The sequence below is a fragment of the Mesoplodon mirus genome (genome assembly GCF_964341445.2).
Source record: "Mesoplodon mirus genome assembly, chromosome: 12".
Classification (NCBI taxonomy): Eukaryota; Metazoa; Chordata; class Mammalia; order Artiodactyla; family Ziphiidae; genus Mesoplodon; species Mesoplodon mirus.
In genome coordinates this window covers 94959291-94974906 of record NC_138988.1, presented here as the reverse complement: position 1 = coordinate 94974906, position 15616 = coordinate 94959291, and positions in this window count along the sequence as shown.

Genomic DNA, 15616 nt, shown 5'->3' with positions numbered 1-15616 from the left:
ACTCTCAACCACTGCGCCACCAGGGAAGCCCAAATCCTCTTTTTTTATACTCTACTGTTGTCATAGTTTGATCAAAGATCATTCATCCAACTTCTCGTTAAATCCTCACTGTGTGCCAGGCACTGGGGCCGGCGTTTGAAACAATAAGATTCTTCCATGGCAACAATAAAAGATCTCTCTGTAGGTGCCGAAAAGAGAACAATTACGCTGAGAGCTTCTTGCCCTTCAACATCAAACAATTGGTAAGCTCCTACTATGTGCCAAGTTCAGTACTGGGTACCGAAAAAGAAAGAAATGGATATGACACACTCCCTCCCCTCCGTGGGGTACTCCTAGTTGACATTAGGTTCCGCTGAAATGAATAAACAGAGGAGACTCAGACCATGAATTAACATGGAATAAACACAGATAACAAATAGACAAGATTAAATATTTAGATTATGTATTGGCCAGGGGTTAAGTGGATTAATGGAGTCATGAGTTGGGCAGAGTTACGGGATTTCCATGTTTAGACACAGGGTAGATTAGGTTGTCTAGCCTATGGAAATGTAAACCGAAACTGCTGTAATCGGCATTAACACCCTGTGTACATCTCTAGAGGTGCCTTTCTGTCAAAGGGTGGAAGGTGCAGGACAGACTTGTCTCGCCCAATTTTACGACATCCTGGTGAGTCAGAGCCAGGGCTGTAATTCCCAGGCTCCGTGTGAGGACACAGAGTCGGGGTGGGGGGGTTGGGGGGAGAGGGAAAGCCAAGAGCCACTAGAACGGAGTCCTGGCTCCTCTTCCTCTCCAGTCCAAATGCCGCTGGAGCACTTGGGCAATTCAGACAGGCACCAACACGATGACCTGTTGTAACTCAGCCCCTTTGATCTTTTACCTCAAAGGAGGAGAAATTGTGAGAGCTACCTTGTAATTACTTCCCAAGTACTTCAAATATATGTTTTGGATTCTCTATAGAGCATAAGTTTCTGAAGGGCAGGGACCTACCTTGAATGCCTCCGTCCCCTGCAGCTCTGGAGATGCAGCAGATGTTTTATCTTTTCTTGCTGAATGAGTGAATGGTCGAGAGAAAAAAATCGCACAAGAAAAGTGAGTGCCTGGGAGAAATCAGTTGTAGGGCCAGTGAGGGTTGGAAGAGAGCCGAAGGCCAAGGATGCACCATCTCCCTGGGGGAAAGGGTGGGTGAATTGACAGGAACTGAAGGAGGAGTGGGTGGAACAGATGGTCCAGGGTCGGGAATCAAGTTCGATTGTGCTGTCGACCAGGCACAGTGTCCGCTGCCCATTCATTCCCTGCCCTGCACCCTTCCTACCCCTGTGAAGCGTGGTCCTGAAACAAGTCTCTACCCAGTTAGAGATTCATTTAGATGCCCCTGAATTCACTTGCTTTACTCCTCCGTCAATAGATACAAAAAAGGGTTCTTCGTGAAGACCTTGCTATTTTGTTTTTCTGGATAGAGGAATCCCATGACCATATTCTCATGTGTATCCCACAGGTAGTTTCTCAAAGAATAATGAAGGGCACGAGCATTTGGTTCCAGCACCAGACCTGTGTTCGCTCCTCCTTGTAACTTTTCTCCCAAACCAGACAGCCACTCACTATACAGATAAATTGCAGAGTCTTTTTCTAAAATTATTTGCTTGTTGCTCCTTCATAGCATCATGCCTTTTAGACCACATCCTGCCTATCTTCCCGCCCCCGATATGGACGAGTGCTAATTTGCAGAGCAGTCCTAAGAGAGGTTAGATGTGGGTACAGTGCAGTGGAGAGGTCTGGGTTTGACTCTGGGTCCTGCCGCTGTGCCAGCACTATGGCAGCTTTCTAATGGAGCCTTTTGATTTACAGACAAGCTGAGGCCCTGGGACATTAAATAACCTACCTTTTGGGCTTCCCTGGTGGCGCAGTGGTTAAGACTCTGCCGGCCAATGCAGGGGACACAGGTTCGAGCCCTAGTCCGGGAAGATTCCACATGCCGCGGAGCAACTAAGCCCGTGAGGCACAACTGCTGAGCCTGTGCTCTAGAGGCCGTGGGCCACAACTGCTGAGCCCACGTGCCACAACTACTGAAGCCCACGTGCCTAGAGCCTGTGCTCCGTAACAAGAGAAGCCACTGCAATGAGAAGCCCACGTACCGCAAGGAAGAGTAGTCCCCGCTTGCTGCAACTAGAGAAAGCCTGCGCACAGCAACAAAGACTCAATGCAGCCAAAATTAATTAATTAATTAATATTTTTAAAAACCTACCTTTTTCTAATTTTTTAAACAAATTTATTTATTTTATTTATTTATTGTTGGCTGCCTTGGGTCTTCGTTGCAGGTGGGGGCTTCTCATTGCGGTGGCTTCTCGGTGTGGAGCACGGGCTCTAGGTGCGTGGGCTTCAACAATTGTGGCCCATGGGCTCAGTAGTTGTGGCCCATGGGCTCTAGAACACAGGCTCAGTAGTTGTGCCTCATGGGCTCAGTTGCTCCGCGGCATGTGGGATCTTCCCAGACCAGGGCTCGAACCCATGTCCCCTGCCTCGGCAGGCGGACTCTCAACCACTGTGCCACCAGGGAAGCCCTAACCTACAGTTTAAATGAGGCTTTAGTCCCTCACCTCCAAAAAGAGAGAACTATTCTAGTCAATGTCAAAAGTCTATTCCAGCCCCATGCTTTTGACTGCAGTTTCCCTGCCTTTAACCTTCTTCCCTGCCATAAACTGTATCTTGTGAGATGATAAGGTAAGGAACCTCACCTGTCCCTGCTGGGAACTGTTCCAATCTTACTATGCTTTGCATTCAAATGTTGCAAATTGTTGCCAGGTGTGGGCAAACAGGCTCGTGACCTTTATACACCCTCCTATTGGGTGTGTTCTGCCTCCTGCTTCATTTCCCTGTTTGAATACCCTTTATCGCCACCCTACACAGAATGGAACTTGATTCCCGACCCTGGACCATCTGTTCCACCCACTACTCCTTCAGTTCCTGCCAATTCACCCACCGTTTTCCCCCAGAGAGATGGTGCATCCTCGGCCTTCGGCTCTCTTCCAACCCTCACTGGCCCTACAACTGATTTCTCCCAAGCACTCACTTGTCTCTGGTTCATCCTCATCCAGGTCTTCAAAGTAAGTGTGTCCATTACTGCTTCCCCCATGCATTATTTTGCTCAAAAAATGAGAATGTAACACAGATCCCTGAAGTTCTAAGGGAGACTCAACCCTTGAAAGATTGACATATATATTGCTGTCCTGGTGAGTCAGTAAAAAAAACTGTTAGTCCAAAATGGCTTTGGCCTTCTTTGGCGATCTGAGGGCAGTATTTAAAGGATAGGAGCTGGGAAGTGCCTCAACAGTTAAAATATTCCCTGAAAATACAAACTGGCAGACCGAATTCATTATTGTGGATTCTTTTTTTCTTTTAAAGTAGAAAAAACATTTTTCAAAATTTGGGTTATGTGCTTTAAACATTGTCCTGACATCTGTTCTTTGAAAGCACAATAGAAGGCATGCATTCAACTACAAACACAGATAAAATATGGAAACACAGTTCTGTATTTCTGGGCTAGGGACATGCTAAGTAATAGGGATTTGCATGACTAAGCTTCTACTATGCTGACATATGCAAAATTCAGGAGCAATCAAATCGGTCTTCTTAGTTTGACAATGTTTAAACGAGAAACAGCCTTCACCCTGGGTCTGAAGACTTCGTGAGCTCACAGGAGAACCTGACTGCACCTAATTAATAGCAATTTTAAAACAGCCCTATCTAAATATTAAGTCTCCTAAACTAATAGTGATGTAGGCAGGGATTCTAACTACAGGAACAAAAGATCAGTAGAGATTAGACCAGGGCAATGGGGCACAATTCACCTGAGCTTTGGCTCAAGCTGATTTTTAAGATCTCACCTTTACTTGCAATAAATAAATAAATAAATAATAACATTTTAAAAACCTGGAACCGAATGAATATATATTCTGAAACTTATTTCATGCTAAGTTTTTGTAGCAACATTTTTTTCTGTTCCTTTAAGATGTGCTACCTTGTAACAATAAATGAATTCTCAAAAGCTTAGTCAGTTAAACCCTGCAGTGACAGCATTTGTTTTGTTCTTTTTTTAAAATAAATTTATTTATTTATTTATTTATTTTTGGCTGTGTTGGGTCTTCGTTTCTGTGCGAGGGCTTTCTCTAGTTGCAGCGAGCGGGGGCTACTCTTCATCGCAGTGCGTGGGCCTCTCACTGTCGCAGCCTCTCTTGTTGCGGAGCACAGGCTCCAGACGCGCAGGCTCAGTAGTTGTGGCTCACGGGCCTAGTTGCTCTGCAGCATGTGGGATCCTCCCAGACCAGGGCTCGAACCTGTGTCCCCTGCATTGGCAGGCAGATTCTCAACCACTGCACCACCAGGGAAGCCCCTGTTTTGTTCTTTTCAATAACAATAAAAGTGGATTAGAGGTTCTAACTAAATTATTTTTCCCAAAACATCAATTACCTACCCAAAAGAAGACTCATATTTTGAATTTCCTGAATCAGCCTTAATTTCAAAATTTCTGTTGCCAGGGACTTCCCTGGTGGTGCAGTGGTTAAGAATCCTCCTGCCAATGCAGGGGACACAGGTTCGATCCCTGGCCCGGGAAGATCCCACATGCCGCGGAGCAACTAAGCCCGTGTGCCACAACTACTGAGCCCGCGTGCCATAACTACTGAAGCCCACACATCTAGAGCCCATGCTCTGCAACAAGAGAAGCCACCACAATAAGAAGCCCACGCACCGCAACAAAGAGTAGCCCCCGCTCGCCACAACTAGAGAAAGCCCACACGCAGCAAGAAAGACCCAACGCAGCCATAAGTAAATAAATAAATAAATTTATTAAAAAAAATTTTTTTTCTGTTGCCATTTCACAATAAGTAATTAAAATGTCCTGGAAATTCTTAGTTGTTTGTTTGTTCTGGGAGGAGGGAAGCATTTAAATGGTATTGAAACCCTGTGTTAGCTGGTATATCTTGATATTGATTCAGGAAATATACTCATTGCCCAAACCTTGAGAAAGAGTTTTAGTGGCCCACTCATACCTGGATTATTTCACGGGACAAAAACACAGCCAAGCCCCCTGAAGCTAAATTGGGACTGGCTTCCTCTAGTGTTTCCCCATGTTGTGGATTAGCTGCTGACAGCTGTCTCTGGTTCACTGCTAGAACTGGGTATCGGCGGGGCGGGTGCTGGTTGTGGGGGTGGGGGTGGAGTCACTGGACAACCACACCTGAGACCCATTTCACAGAGCCTCGCAGAAGACAAGTGTGGCCTCTTCTAGGCGTTCCCTCCCTCCCTCCTTAGGAACAGCAACAGTGATGCAAGAGAAAATTGTTGGCCCTATGTGTCTGGGGTGTGATGGTTCTCAGGGGTTAGGAAAAGGATGCTGTTGCTTTGAGAGTGGCAGGGACTTGCCCACCCAGGTCTCCAGGGGTGGCTGGACCTCTGATGGAGCAACTGAGGCCCAGAGGAAGTAGAAATGCCTGCCTTCTAATCAACTTCAGAAGACTGGTCACTAAGTAATACAGCAATGATCATGAAGATCTGAAGGAAGACCAGTGACCCTTGCATAAATGTTCAGGACTGACAGGACTCCAAGTCTCTCACATCAGTGCTTCCCAAACTGTAATGTGCACATGAATCACCTGGGTCTCTTGTTAAAAAGCAAATTCCGATTTAGTAGGTCTGGGGTGGGACCCACGATTCCGTGTTACTAATAAGCTTTTGATGATACACTTTGAGTACTGTCTTAGTCATGCAGGCAGCTATAACAAAATACCACAGACTGGGTGGCTTATAAACAACAGAAATTTATTTCTCACAATTCTGGAGGCTGGAATGTCCAAGATCAAGGTGCCAGCAGATTCAGTGTCTGATGGGGTCCTGCTTCCTGGTACTTCTCACTGTGTCCTCATATGGTAGAAGGGGCGAGGGAGCTCTCTGGGGTCTCTTTTATAAGGACACTAATCCTATTCGTGAGGGCTCCACCCTCATGACCTAATCACCTCCCCCAAGCCCCACCTCCCAATACCATCACTTTGGGAGTTGATTTCAACTTATGAATTTGGGGGAGAACACAGACATTCACATGTCTATAACAGATAGAGAGGTCTTGTACAAACCTAGGAAAGTGGAGAAGCCTACCATGGACAGGTAAGACAGGCCAAATTACCAGCCCTGGGAGGTGGCTCCCAAAGAAAAATATTCGATTTGATTTAGAAAAGTTAAATAAGTGAGATTTCCTACATCCATGTGTGAAATGAGCAAATTCAAACTCATTTCTTATGGTACATGCTTGCCCACTTGTAATTTAAGCTTTAAAACAGCTGTTACCCATCAAAATAGACCAGTCAGTGAGGACCAGCACACTGCACGAGCACCCGCAAAGCCCCCATGGCATCCATGCATCATCCACTGTCTGCATTTCACAGATGGGGTCCCCACCACCTCAGCATCATCTCAACCCAAAGACCATGACGAATGGTTCTTCAGTTATCACAATGCTTTTATTTATTTCTTTATTCAGTTAGTTAGTTATTTTTGATGGAGGATCATTTTTGTAAATGCTTTGAGAACTATTTTATGATTTCATTGTTTCCCTACTGCAAAGTTTAATCTCCTAGATAAATACTGTTTTACTGTAGCAACCTGCTCTGAGCACCTACTAGACATTAGCCATCATGCTCTTTACATAGACTCTTTACATATACATCATCTCATTTATCGCCCATCCATGAGAGATGGGTATTAGAAGTCTCATTTTATAGCTGGGGAAATTGATTCTCAGAGACCTTAAACAACTTGTCAAGCTCACTTGGTACTAAGTGGTTGAAGTGAAAATTTAAAACAGGTTCACTTACTCCAGAGCTGTTTTGTTTGTTTATTTGTTTGTCTCTACCAGACCACACTAGCTCTGAGCCTTCTCCCAGGTCCACAAATAGCCTTATGATCACCCACCTGCTTCAGGTTCTACTTCCCAATGGACCATCATAACTTTCCCAAATAAAATAGGAAAATACTCTGTGCCAGGGGCTTAATCCTTAATCCTTCTCTTAACTTCCATTTGGAGCCTCCTCAGAAAGGAGAAGACTGTAGGGTCTAAAGCCTCAAGAATATGCCTGATCTTTGATTCATCTTAATTTTCCAGATGTCTAATGAGAGTTTCATGAGCCATCTCCAATCCTTTTGGAAAAACTTCTCTAACAAAGAATTCTCTATTCCTAGAGGGCTGAATACAGCTTCCTTAGGGTTTAAGACACTATGGACATTAAAAAGTCTTACCCTTTCCTGGAGGGATAAAATTCTCTAAAGGGGTTCAAGATGACACTCCCCCTTCTCATTCAGAAAGTTTTCCAGGAATTCACTGAGAATTTCCCTCATCCCTGAGACAGGCGACATCATTAGGTCCACTAGTGCAGGGACCGTGACTTGCTCCTAAAATTATTAATTTTAGATCCTATGTCATTCAAGTCAAGTGGAAGTGTGCATGGCACAGATTGGCATTGCACCAGAGGGCAGGTAGAATTGGGTAGCCAGGGAGAGCTGGATTCAACGTTGACTCGGCAACTTACAAGCTGTGACACCTTGGGCAAACTACTTTACTTTTCGGAGTCTCAACTTACTTAACTGTAAATATTAGTAATGTAGTTGATCATAAGGCTGTTTGAGGATTAAGTGGGATATCCTATAAAACGTACCTGTCCCGAAGTTGCTATTCAATAAAACGAATGGGAGCCCTCTCACGAGGTAGAGGATTTCAGAGTTTATTCCTTTCACTCTCTGCTTTATTTTGTCTGAAAAGAGTGATGGGTAGGGGGAAATCCCAATCACTTTTCTATTTCTCTTCCCATCAGCTAGCAATCCATTTTCTGGCAAACAGTCAGGTCCTTTCCATCTTAGTCAGGCTGAAAGCCAAATAACAATAATCAAAAAAAAGAACAGATAGAAATCCATCTAGGTATCATTAATTCTTCTAAGGTTATAAATTGGGCCAAGTATGGGTCAAGCTAAAATTGTGTCATTCTTCTGGGCTGATATGTGGAGCCATGTCTTGATTACATTAATGCTTATCTAGATGACCTCTTGTTGTGCTTCCAAAATGGCTCAGAAAATAGACATTCAGGCTGTGGTTTGCCCACAGCTGTGTACATCATCCATCCACCTCTCAGTGACACCTCATCAGTCCTCTCCATCGAACTCCTATCCTACAGTTATTCAAATTCTACATATAACCCAGACCATGCTTTTTCTTTCACTCTGTCTCAGAGTTACCCAGCTAAAGAAAACTGCTTTCCACCTCTGGGTTCAAATCCAGGTCAAAATGGTACCTTTTCCCCTCCTCACCATCCCACCACCAAGCCCCTCTCGAGGCCCCCAGGGCTGAGCATACAGAGCTAGGCATGGGGTTGAATGATTGAGTGAATAAATGAACAATTGTTCCAGCAGGTTTGGGCACCGTGTCAAGTGTGCTAGGACACAGGCCATCTGCTTTGTATCTTAACACCGCACGGTGTTTCTCTTAGTCATTTCTTTTGGGTCCCTCCAAGCCCCCCAAGCACCAGTGTACTTAGAGTCGTTCAATAACACCTCTTAGCCAGGGAATTCAAAGTAGTTCAAGATGAGTGACAATAATTAACAGTCCTATGAAATGATGTCTATGCACAAGGGGAGAGAATTGCAAAGGTAAAAATAGAACTCAGGTGTCCTTACGCCAAAGACATTGCCTAAAGGATCAGCTGCCCACTCCTCGGACGACCTTCACAGCCTGCGTCCTGTTATTCCACAACACGCACCTTACACTCAGACACTCTAGTTCTTGCTACTCAGACTGTGTGTTTGGACCATCAGCAGCAGCAGCATCCAGGAACCTGTAAGAAATGCATGACCTGGGGCCTTTCCCAGATGTACTAAATAAGGATCTGCCTTTTAACAAAATCCTCAGATGATGAAAACGCTGCCAGTCTGGGGACGATACATGCTTTGAGTAGCATGGCTCTAGATGACCCGTCATCCTCTAAACAAGTCCCACATGGTCATGCCTCCAAGCCTTTGCTCTTATAATTCCTTCTGCTTACAATACTCTTTCCCACCTTCTCTCTGTGAATTCTACGCAATTTCAGTTCCTCTGTAGAAATCATCAGAGCACCCATCTTAGCGCTCAGCAAAGAGAAGAGCTTGCTTATCACACTCTACATAAGCATTCCTAACCACCTGGAATTGTAATTAGTTGTTTATAGGTGTTGGTCTCTCCAGCAAGATTGAGTTCAACGGTGGGGACCATGTTTATTTATCCCCCAGAATATGCTATGTACTCAATAAATGTTCATTGAATCAACATGAACACTAGCTCCTTGCTCTTTGTCATTTTCTCATCTTCAATAGATTCCAGAAGAAGCCATGTGGCTTATGTGAAATCCCACCAAATTTTAACTTGTGCCACATTTAGCATCCTGCAAATGCCCATGTGCTTGCCGAATGGTGGCCCATCTTGAGACAGAAACTTAAGAGATTATGTATCCTATTATATATTATGTATGTCCTCACGGATGTGCTGAAACAATAACGGTCTGCTCTCGATCATCTTCGGCAGGGGATTATAACTTGCAGAGAGTAAATGTAAAAGCTGATTTGTAACCTATCACTAGGAGCCTTAATGGTTCAAAACAGGCCCTTACAATGTTTTTCTTTGCCAGTCCAGGAGCACACGACAACAAGCTTTGTGGGTCGGTAAGTCGCTATTCTGGAAAAAAAAAATGTAAAAACACACTTTGAAAATGGAAGGCATTGAAGTAAATCGTAAATTTGTCTCATTATTTCCTGTTTCTTACTTCACCCTCATTCATGACTATAACGGCTTGGTTTGAAAATTCTACTACTATGATAATTTCCTCCTTTCTTAAGGCCCCAGCCAAACCCCACTGGAAATGAAAGAACTGAGCAGAGAGAGATGGTTGAAATTTCCCATAAGCTGAATTTTTTATTACGGCGACTGCTGCTTTAAAAGCCCGTCGTAACACATATGGCTTACAAATTATTGCCTCATGTAGGGAAAGCAAAATGCTCTTTATCCAAGTAGACGTGCACTTGCCCAAACCCTAAAGGGAGCATTTACGTGTTTAGTGTTGAGATCCTGTAACAGCAGAGGTGCTGTTGAAGGTACCACAGATAAGCCTGGGACAACTCATATACGTGCCTCCTCGTCACTGTGTGCTATAACTGTCCTGGACTCCAGGGATGTAGGTCCTGGGGGATCAGTCACTGACAGTATATGACTAACAAGAGTTTTAGAATTTTAGGTTGAAGATGAACTTCAAGGTCATTTCATCTAATGCTTGAATCTCTTAGGTAACATCCCTACCAAGTGGCCATCCAGCCAAGACCAGAATACCTCCAGTAACAGGGAACCCCTTACCTCCCAAACACTTATGTCCCTTCAGTCTGGTCTCCACTTGTTTATGCTCCATCTTTTCCTGTGCGGGAGCACAAGAACAGCGGTTTTAGAATTCGACTCTCACGAGAAATCAGGTCCGGTGGTTTCCTAACTTCGGAACTGTGGGTTCAAGTACAAATTCCAGGGAAGCAGAGTCTGCTTAGTCTAACTGGATACCACTCCTTGTCTGGAGAAAGGCCAGAACCACTGAGACCACAGGCAGTGGAGATGGGGGAGTCCTCCAAAGTAAAAGGAGGTGCTGGTCCCAGAAGAAGGAAAAAGAGTGCTAGACTGACAAGAAACAGTCAGATGTTTACAAACTCACATTCCTGCTTTTGCTCAAACCTGGAATAACCTCTTCAACCCCCAGACAATTCTAACTGGCAGCCCGGATCCCGGCTCCCGTCCGCTTCCCAGCTCTCACTGCATCTGCCTTGGTGTGTAGATACCCACGTGCTTGGACATCCCATTTCCCTTACCAGACTGTAATTACTTGGAAAGGGAACCAAATCTTGTAGCTGTTTATCTACCACAACACCTACCTACAAAGTACGTGCTTACATACAGTTGCTGTTTTCCAAATCAGCAGAAAATGTCTTACTTCAAGCAGATGTACATCCAGAAAGTAGGGAGAAAGGAAATTGTGAATTACCCTGAGCGCTTAAACTCCTTCCTTTTAGGATTTTATGGCATGTGGGATTTCTACTGGTTAAGTAAAGATTTCTGTTTCATGATAGTAGTGTTAAACTGAAATATCTCAACATATTAATATTCATCCTCTGACATTTTAACTACCATTTCTATTCTCTCATGCAGTCAACAACCAGTAATCGCATCAGGATTCAGGAATAGAAATATGAGCAACAGATTTATCTCTGCCATGAAGGAGCTCATCATCCTTGATAAGTCAGGGGTAGAAAAATAAATCAGGAATTCCAAGATGAGACTCTGTACACCAGAGATATAGACTAGGTGCCTCTCTGATCCCCTAAGTCAGAATTTCTCAGAGCACATCCTCCACCTTTCTGCAACCAACCCACTCCTGGAACTTCTTACACCGCAGACCCCCAGCCCCATGTCTGACCTATAAAATCAAGCATTTAGCCTAGTGCTTGGGGTCCAAGATTTTCTTTCTTTTTATTTTATTTTATTTTATTTTTTTTATTAGTTTCTGCTTTATAACAAAGTGAATCAGTCATACATATACATCTGTTCCCACATCCCTTCCCTCATGCATCTCCCTCCAAGATTTTCTAACAAGCTCCCCAAGGGGGAATTTCATGCACATCATATATTGAGAGCTACTACTCTAGTAATAAATTCTTGAGATTTGAGTATGCAGAATATTATAATTGGGATATTCCAAAGCCAAAAAAAACCCCCCAAAAAACCCTGTTAAAATCCCAACAAAACAATATATAAACTCACACTAGCTTATCATCTGATGAAAGGAAACTTCCATGCAGTATCATACTCATTTTCATGGCTTACCGTTTCCCAGCATACATTGTTCTATCATTAAACCCTGCAGGAGAAGGATGCCCTGCTTGACAAGAAGAGTTTTCAGACTAGCAAGTGACTGGAATGTCACCTGGTCCAGGTGTTTGTTTAGGAGGCTGCACCAGACTTCAGCACATCTGGGTTGCATTGCGTTTCCTGTTAACTGTGACCTGCAGTGTGTGTCATCCAGTCGCACGTGGACCCCATGACAGGTGGGTTTTTTCTGACAAAGGGAAAGATGCAGCAACCCTATGTGTAGTTGAGCTGGAAAATGCGCTATCGGTTCAGCCAAAGGATAAAGAGGAGTATAATCTAATGTCTCCCTTTTCTAAAAGCCATGATAACTGCCAGAAACTTAAAAATAAAAATAAAAAATAAAAAGTCTGTCTTTCTAACAGCAGGCTCCAAATTTCCAGCGGGCAATGGAACAAGCCTGGCATCAGAGCTCTAAGGTTTAGCCCCACGTTGCCTCGTAGCAGAAGTGGAAGCAAGTCGCCCACCTCTGTGCCTAGTCTCCTCCTCTGTCCAACGCTGGCAGCATCTGCCCTACCTCCGGGGTTTTGGTCGGATCCGTGGTTCATGGACGCAAAGGTATTTCATATACTCCAAGTCAGGGCTTCTTACCCAGGGGTCCATGAGCCCCCTTGGCCTGGGCTTCAGGACTTTAGTGAACATCCTGACATTATAAATAAAATCGGGTATGTATAGGCACATGTGCTTTTTTCTGGGGAGAGGGTCCGTAGCTTTCATCAGATTTTCAGGGGAGTCTCTGACCTAAATTAGTATTCTGTTCCTCTTTTCTTTGTAACGAATTACCGAGTGTTTATTGAGCCTTTACCATAGGATCTGTCGTTAGTGGTTCAGGGAACCCCCAATTCTCTTCTAACCTTTGAGCCGTCAAGAAAGGTTTACAGGCTTTATATCGGTTTGGGTTGCACTTTATAGGAAGGAGTGGGTGAGGGTCATGCACCAAGAGACGCCTGGGAAGCATTACCTCACCTCTGGGGGAGTCTAAACCCCCAGGATGCTCTCCCCGGCCTCCAACAGGGCGGAGTGGGAGGCTATCGTGGAGCCGGTTCTGTCAGTGCAACACCTGACATATGGCGTGTGCACTGATGCTGATGAAAACAGTGATTCATCCTTAATCCTTAAAAAAAAAAAAAAAGCAGTCGACCCTGTGTGGCCTTGGCTCTCCTCCCTGAGTGCCCTTCTGTTCTCCAGAACGTCTGTGTTGTCACCTGCCTCCACCTGATCCTGTTGGCTCCTTGGTCTTCCTCGCATGCAGGCTCCCTCCAGCCCTCGAATCTCGGTCTCCTCTTTCCGTTGCTCTTTCTTCTGCTTCCTCACTGCCCTTCCTGGAGATTTCTGTTGCATATCCTCAGCCCTCTCTGTAATGGAATGACCTTTCCTCTCACTCCCTTCCTGCCCTCACTGTCCCCCACCTCACACCCCTCCCATACCTGGTCTATGCTTTACCTTTACCATCCTCCCCTATCCCTTGCCCCTTGGAAGGAATACCTCCCTACGGGGGTGGGGGGAGGGAAAGTAAGAGGTGAAGGAAGATGCAGGAAACTTTGGGTTATGGGATAAGGAGGTGAAAGGTGGGGAAAGAAGGTTGCCGGCTGAAAACATTGAGAATCACCGACCTTCTCCTGCCATTTTGATTTACTTCACAAGGTCTTTTGTTTGGTGCCCAACAGGGCAGAAGGCAAAGGTGTTATATTCTGGGAGAAGACCAAACCTCACCAGTCTTGTAAAAAAAGAAAGAGAAGAACAGAGGGACAAGAAAAAGGAGAGGGAAAGCGTCAGGGGATAACAGGGAGTGAAGGATAAGAACATATAATCTCATAGCTTAACTGTGTTTAAACCAAAGCAGACCTTCATCAATGGGTGGGCAAACAGGGACAAAAAAGAGTCATATCTGGAGACAAAGGCAGCCAATCACTGTCAATGAGATTTGGGACCAGGGTAACGTCCAATTATGCAACCAGGTATGTTCTAAACATTTGTTATTGGTAGGGGCTCAAAACACATTTTCAAAAAAAGGCAGTATGATTCAGAGAAGTCAGACAAAACCGAGTGAATCTGGGTTCGATGTAACCTTGGTCAAGCCACAACCTTTCAGAGCCTCAAATGAAGATGAGCATACCTTCTTAGAAGTATCTCTCTAGTGCAGGATTGTTGTGACAAATAATGATATGTCTTAAGCGCCTTGCATACAATAGATGCTCAATAAATTATGGTGGTTATTATTATTACTATCATTAAAACTCTGCTATATATAGCAAGTTCGAATCACAGGGGGAAACCACAATAGCTAATAACCTGCAATCTACCAGAAATATAAAGCACTGTCCTAAAAAGACCATAGAAATCTAACCACTGTGCACTGCACAATTCTTCTAGAGGAGAATGTCCAGAGTTCAATCCCCAGCAGTAGGAGTCAGTGCTTCTGCAAATACAGCCTCTGTTGGAATCTGCACCAGGGTAGGGTGGAGAGGGTGGGTATCCAGCAGGTTGGGAGTAGAGAGAGAGTCAACCTCATAAGTAGTGGTCAAGTGTCTAAGCCTCAGATCCTCATCTGTAGAAAAAGGACAGTAATGTACACTGTATACAAGTTGGAAGATTAAAAATTGACCAGTGGGACTTCCCTGGTGACGCAGTGGTTAAGAATCCGCCTGCCAATGCAGGGGACACGGGTTCGAGCCCTGGTCCGGGAAGATCCCACAAGCCACAGAGCAACTAAGCCTGTGCACCACAACTACTGAGCCCTCAAGCCATAACTACTGAAGCCCGCGTGCCTAGAGCCCGTGCTCTGCAACAAGAAGCCACCGCAACGAGAAGCCCGCACACCACAACGAAGAGTAGCCCCCGCTCACCACAACTAGAGAAAGCCCGTGCACAGCAACAAAGACCCAACGCAGCCAAAAATAATAAATTAAAAAAAAAATTGACCAGTATACCAAACCTGTGTTTTCTGGAACATAAGCTCTATAGGATATTAATAAGTGTTATCAAAATAGGAAAATGCTGGATCACAATAAGGTCTCATATGTAGGCAAATTGGCAGTATCTACCAACATTGTAAATGCACATACCTTTTGATACAGCAATCCTGCTAATGAGATGAGGGGGAGAGATTCAACTGATTTCTTATTGCAGGACATCTTCAGACAGGAATGTGATTTAAAGCTTTTCCCAAATGTATTTAAATCCAGGCCCCTTTTCTTGTAGAACATCTCCTGGGACTAGTGTTCCAAGGAAGACATTTGGAAACACTAAATTAGATCATGCATGTGAGAGCTGGTACAGATGGTACTCCATAAGCCTTTTATTTTCTTCTGATGGTCCCAGGATTAACCCTAGACCTCCTATCCCATCACCACCATCTGTTCCTATGACCAAAGTCTCTCGTCTCCCTAGTCAGCTACGGAATACGATATGGTCCAATAACTTTTCCCTAACCTCCTGTCTCTGAAGTATAGAGTCCCTTGGAAGTTTTCTAACGCTCTTCACTGCTTAGAGCAATAAGAAATGAAAAACAAAAACATTTCTCCTCCAATTCCTTTCTCTTCATTCACTTTGTCTGTGTATGCAATGACAAGGCCAAATACAGTTTAGGTATTAAAGGTAAGCATTGAAGGTTCAAACTGAAACTCATCTACTTTGCAAAGAAAAATTAGG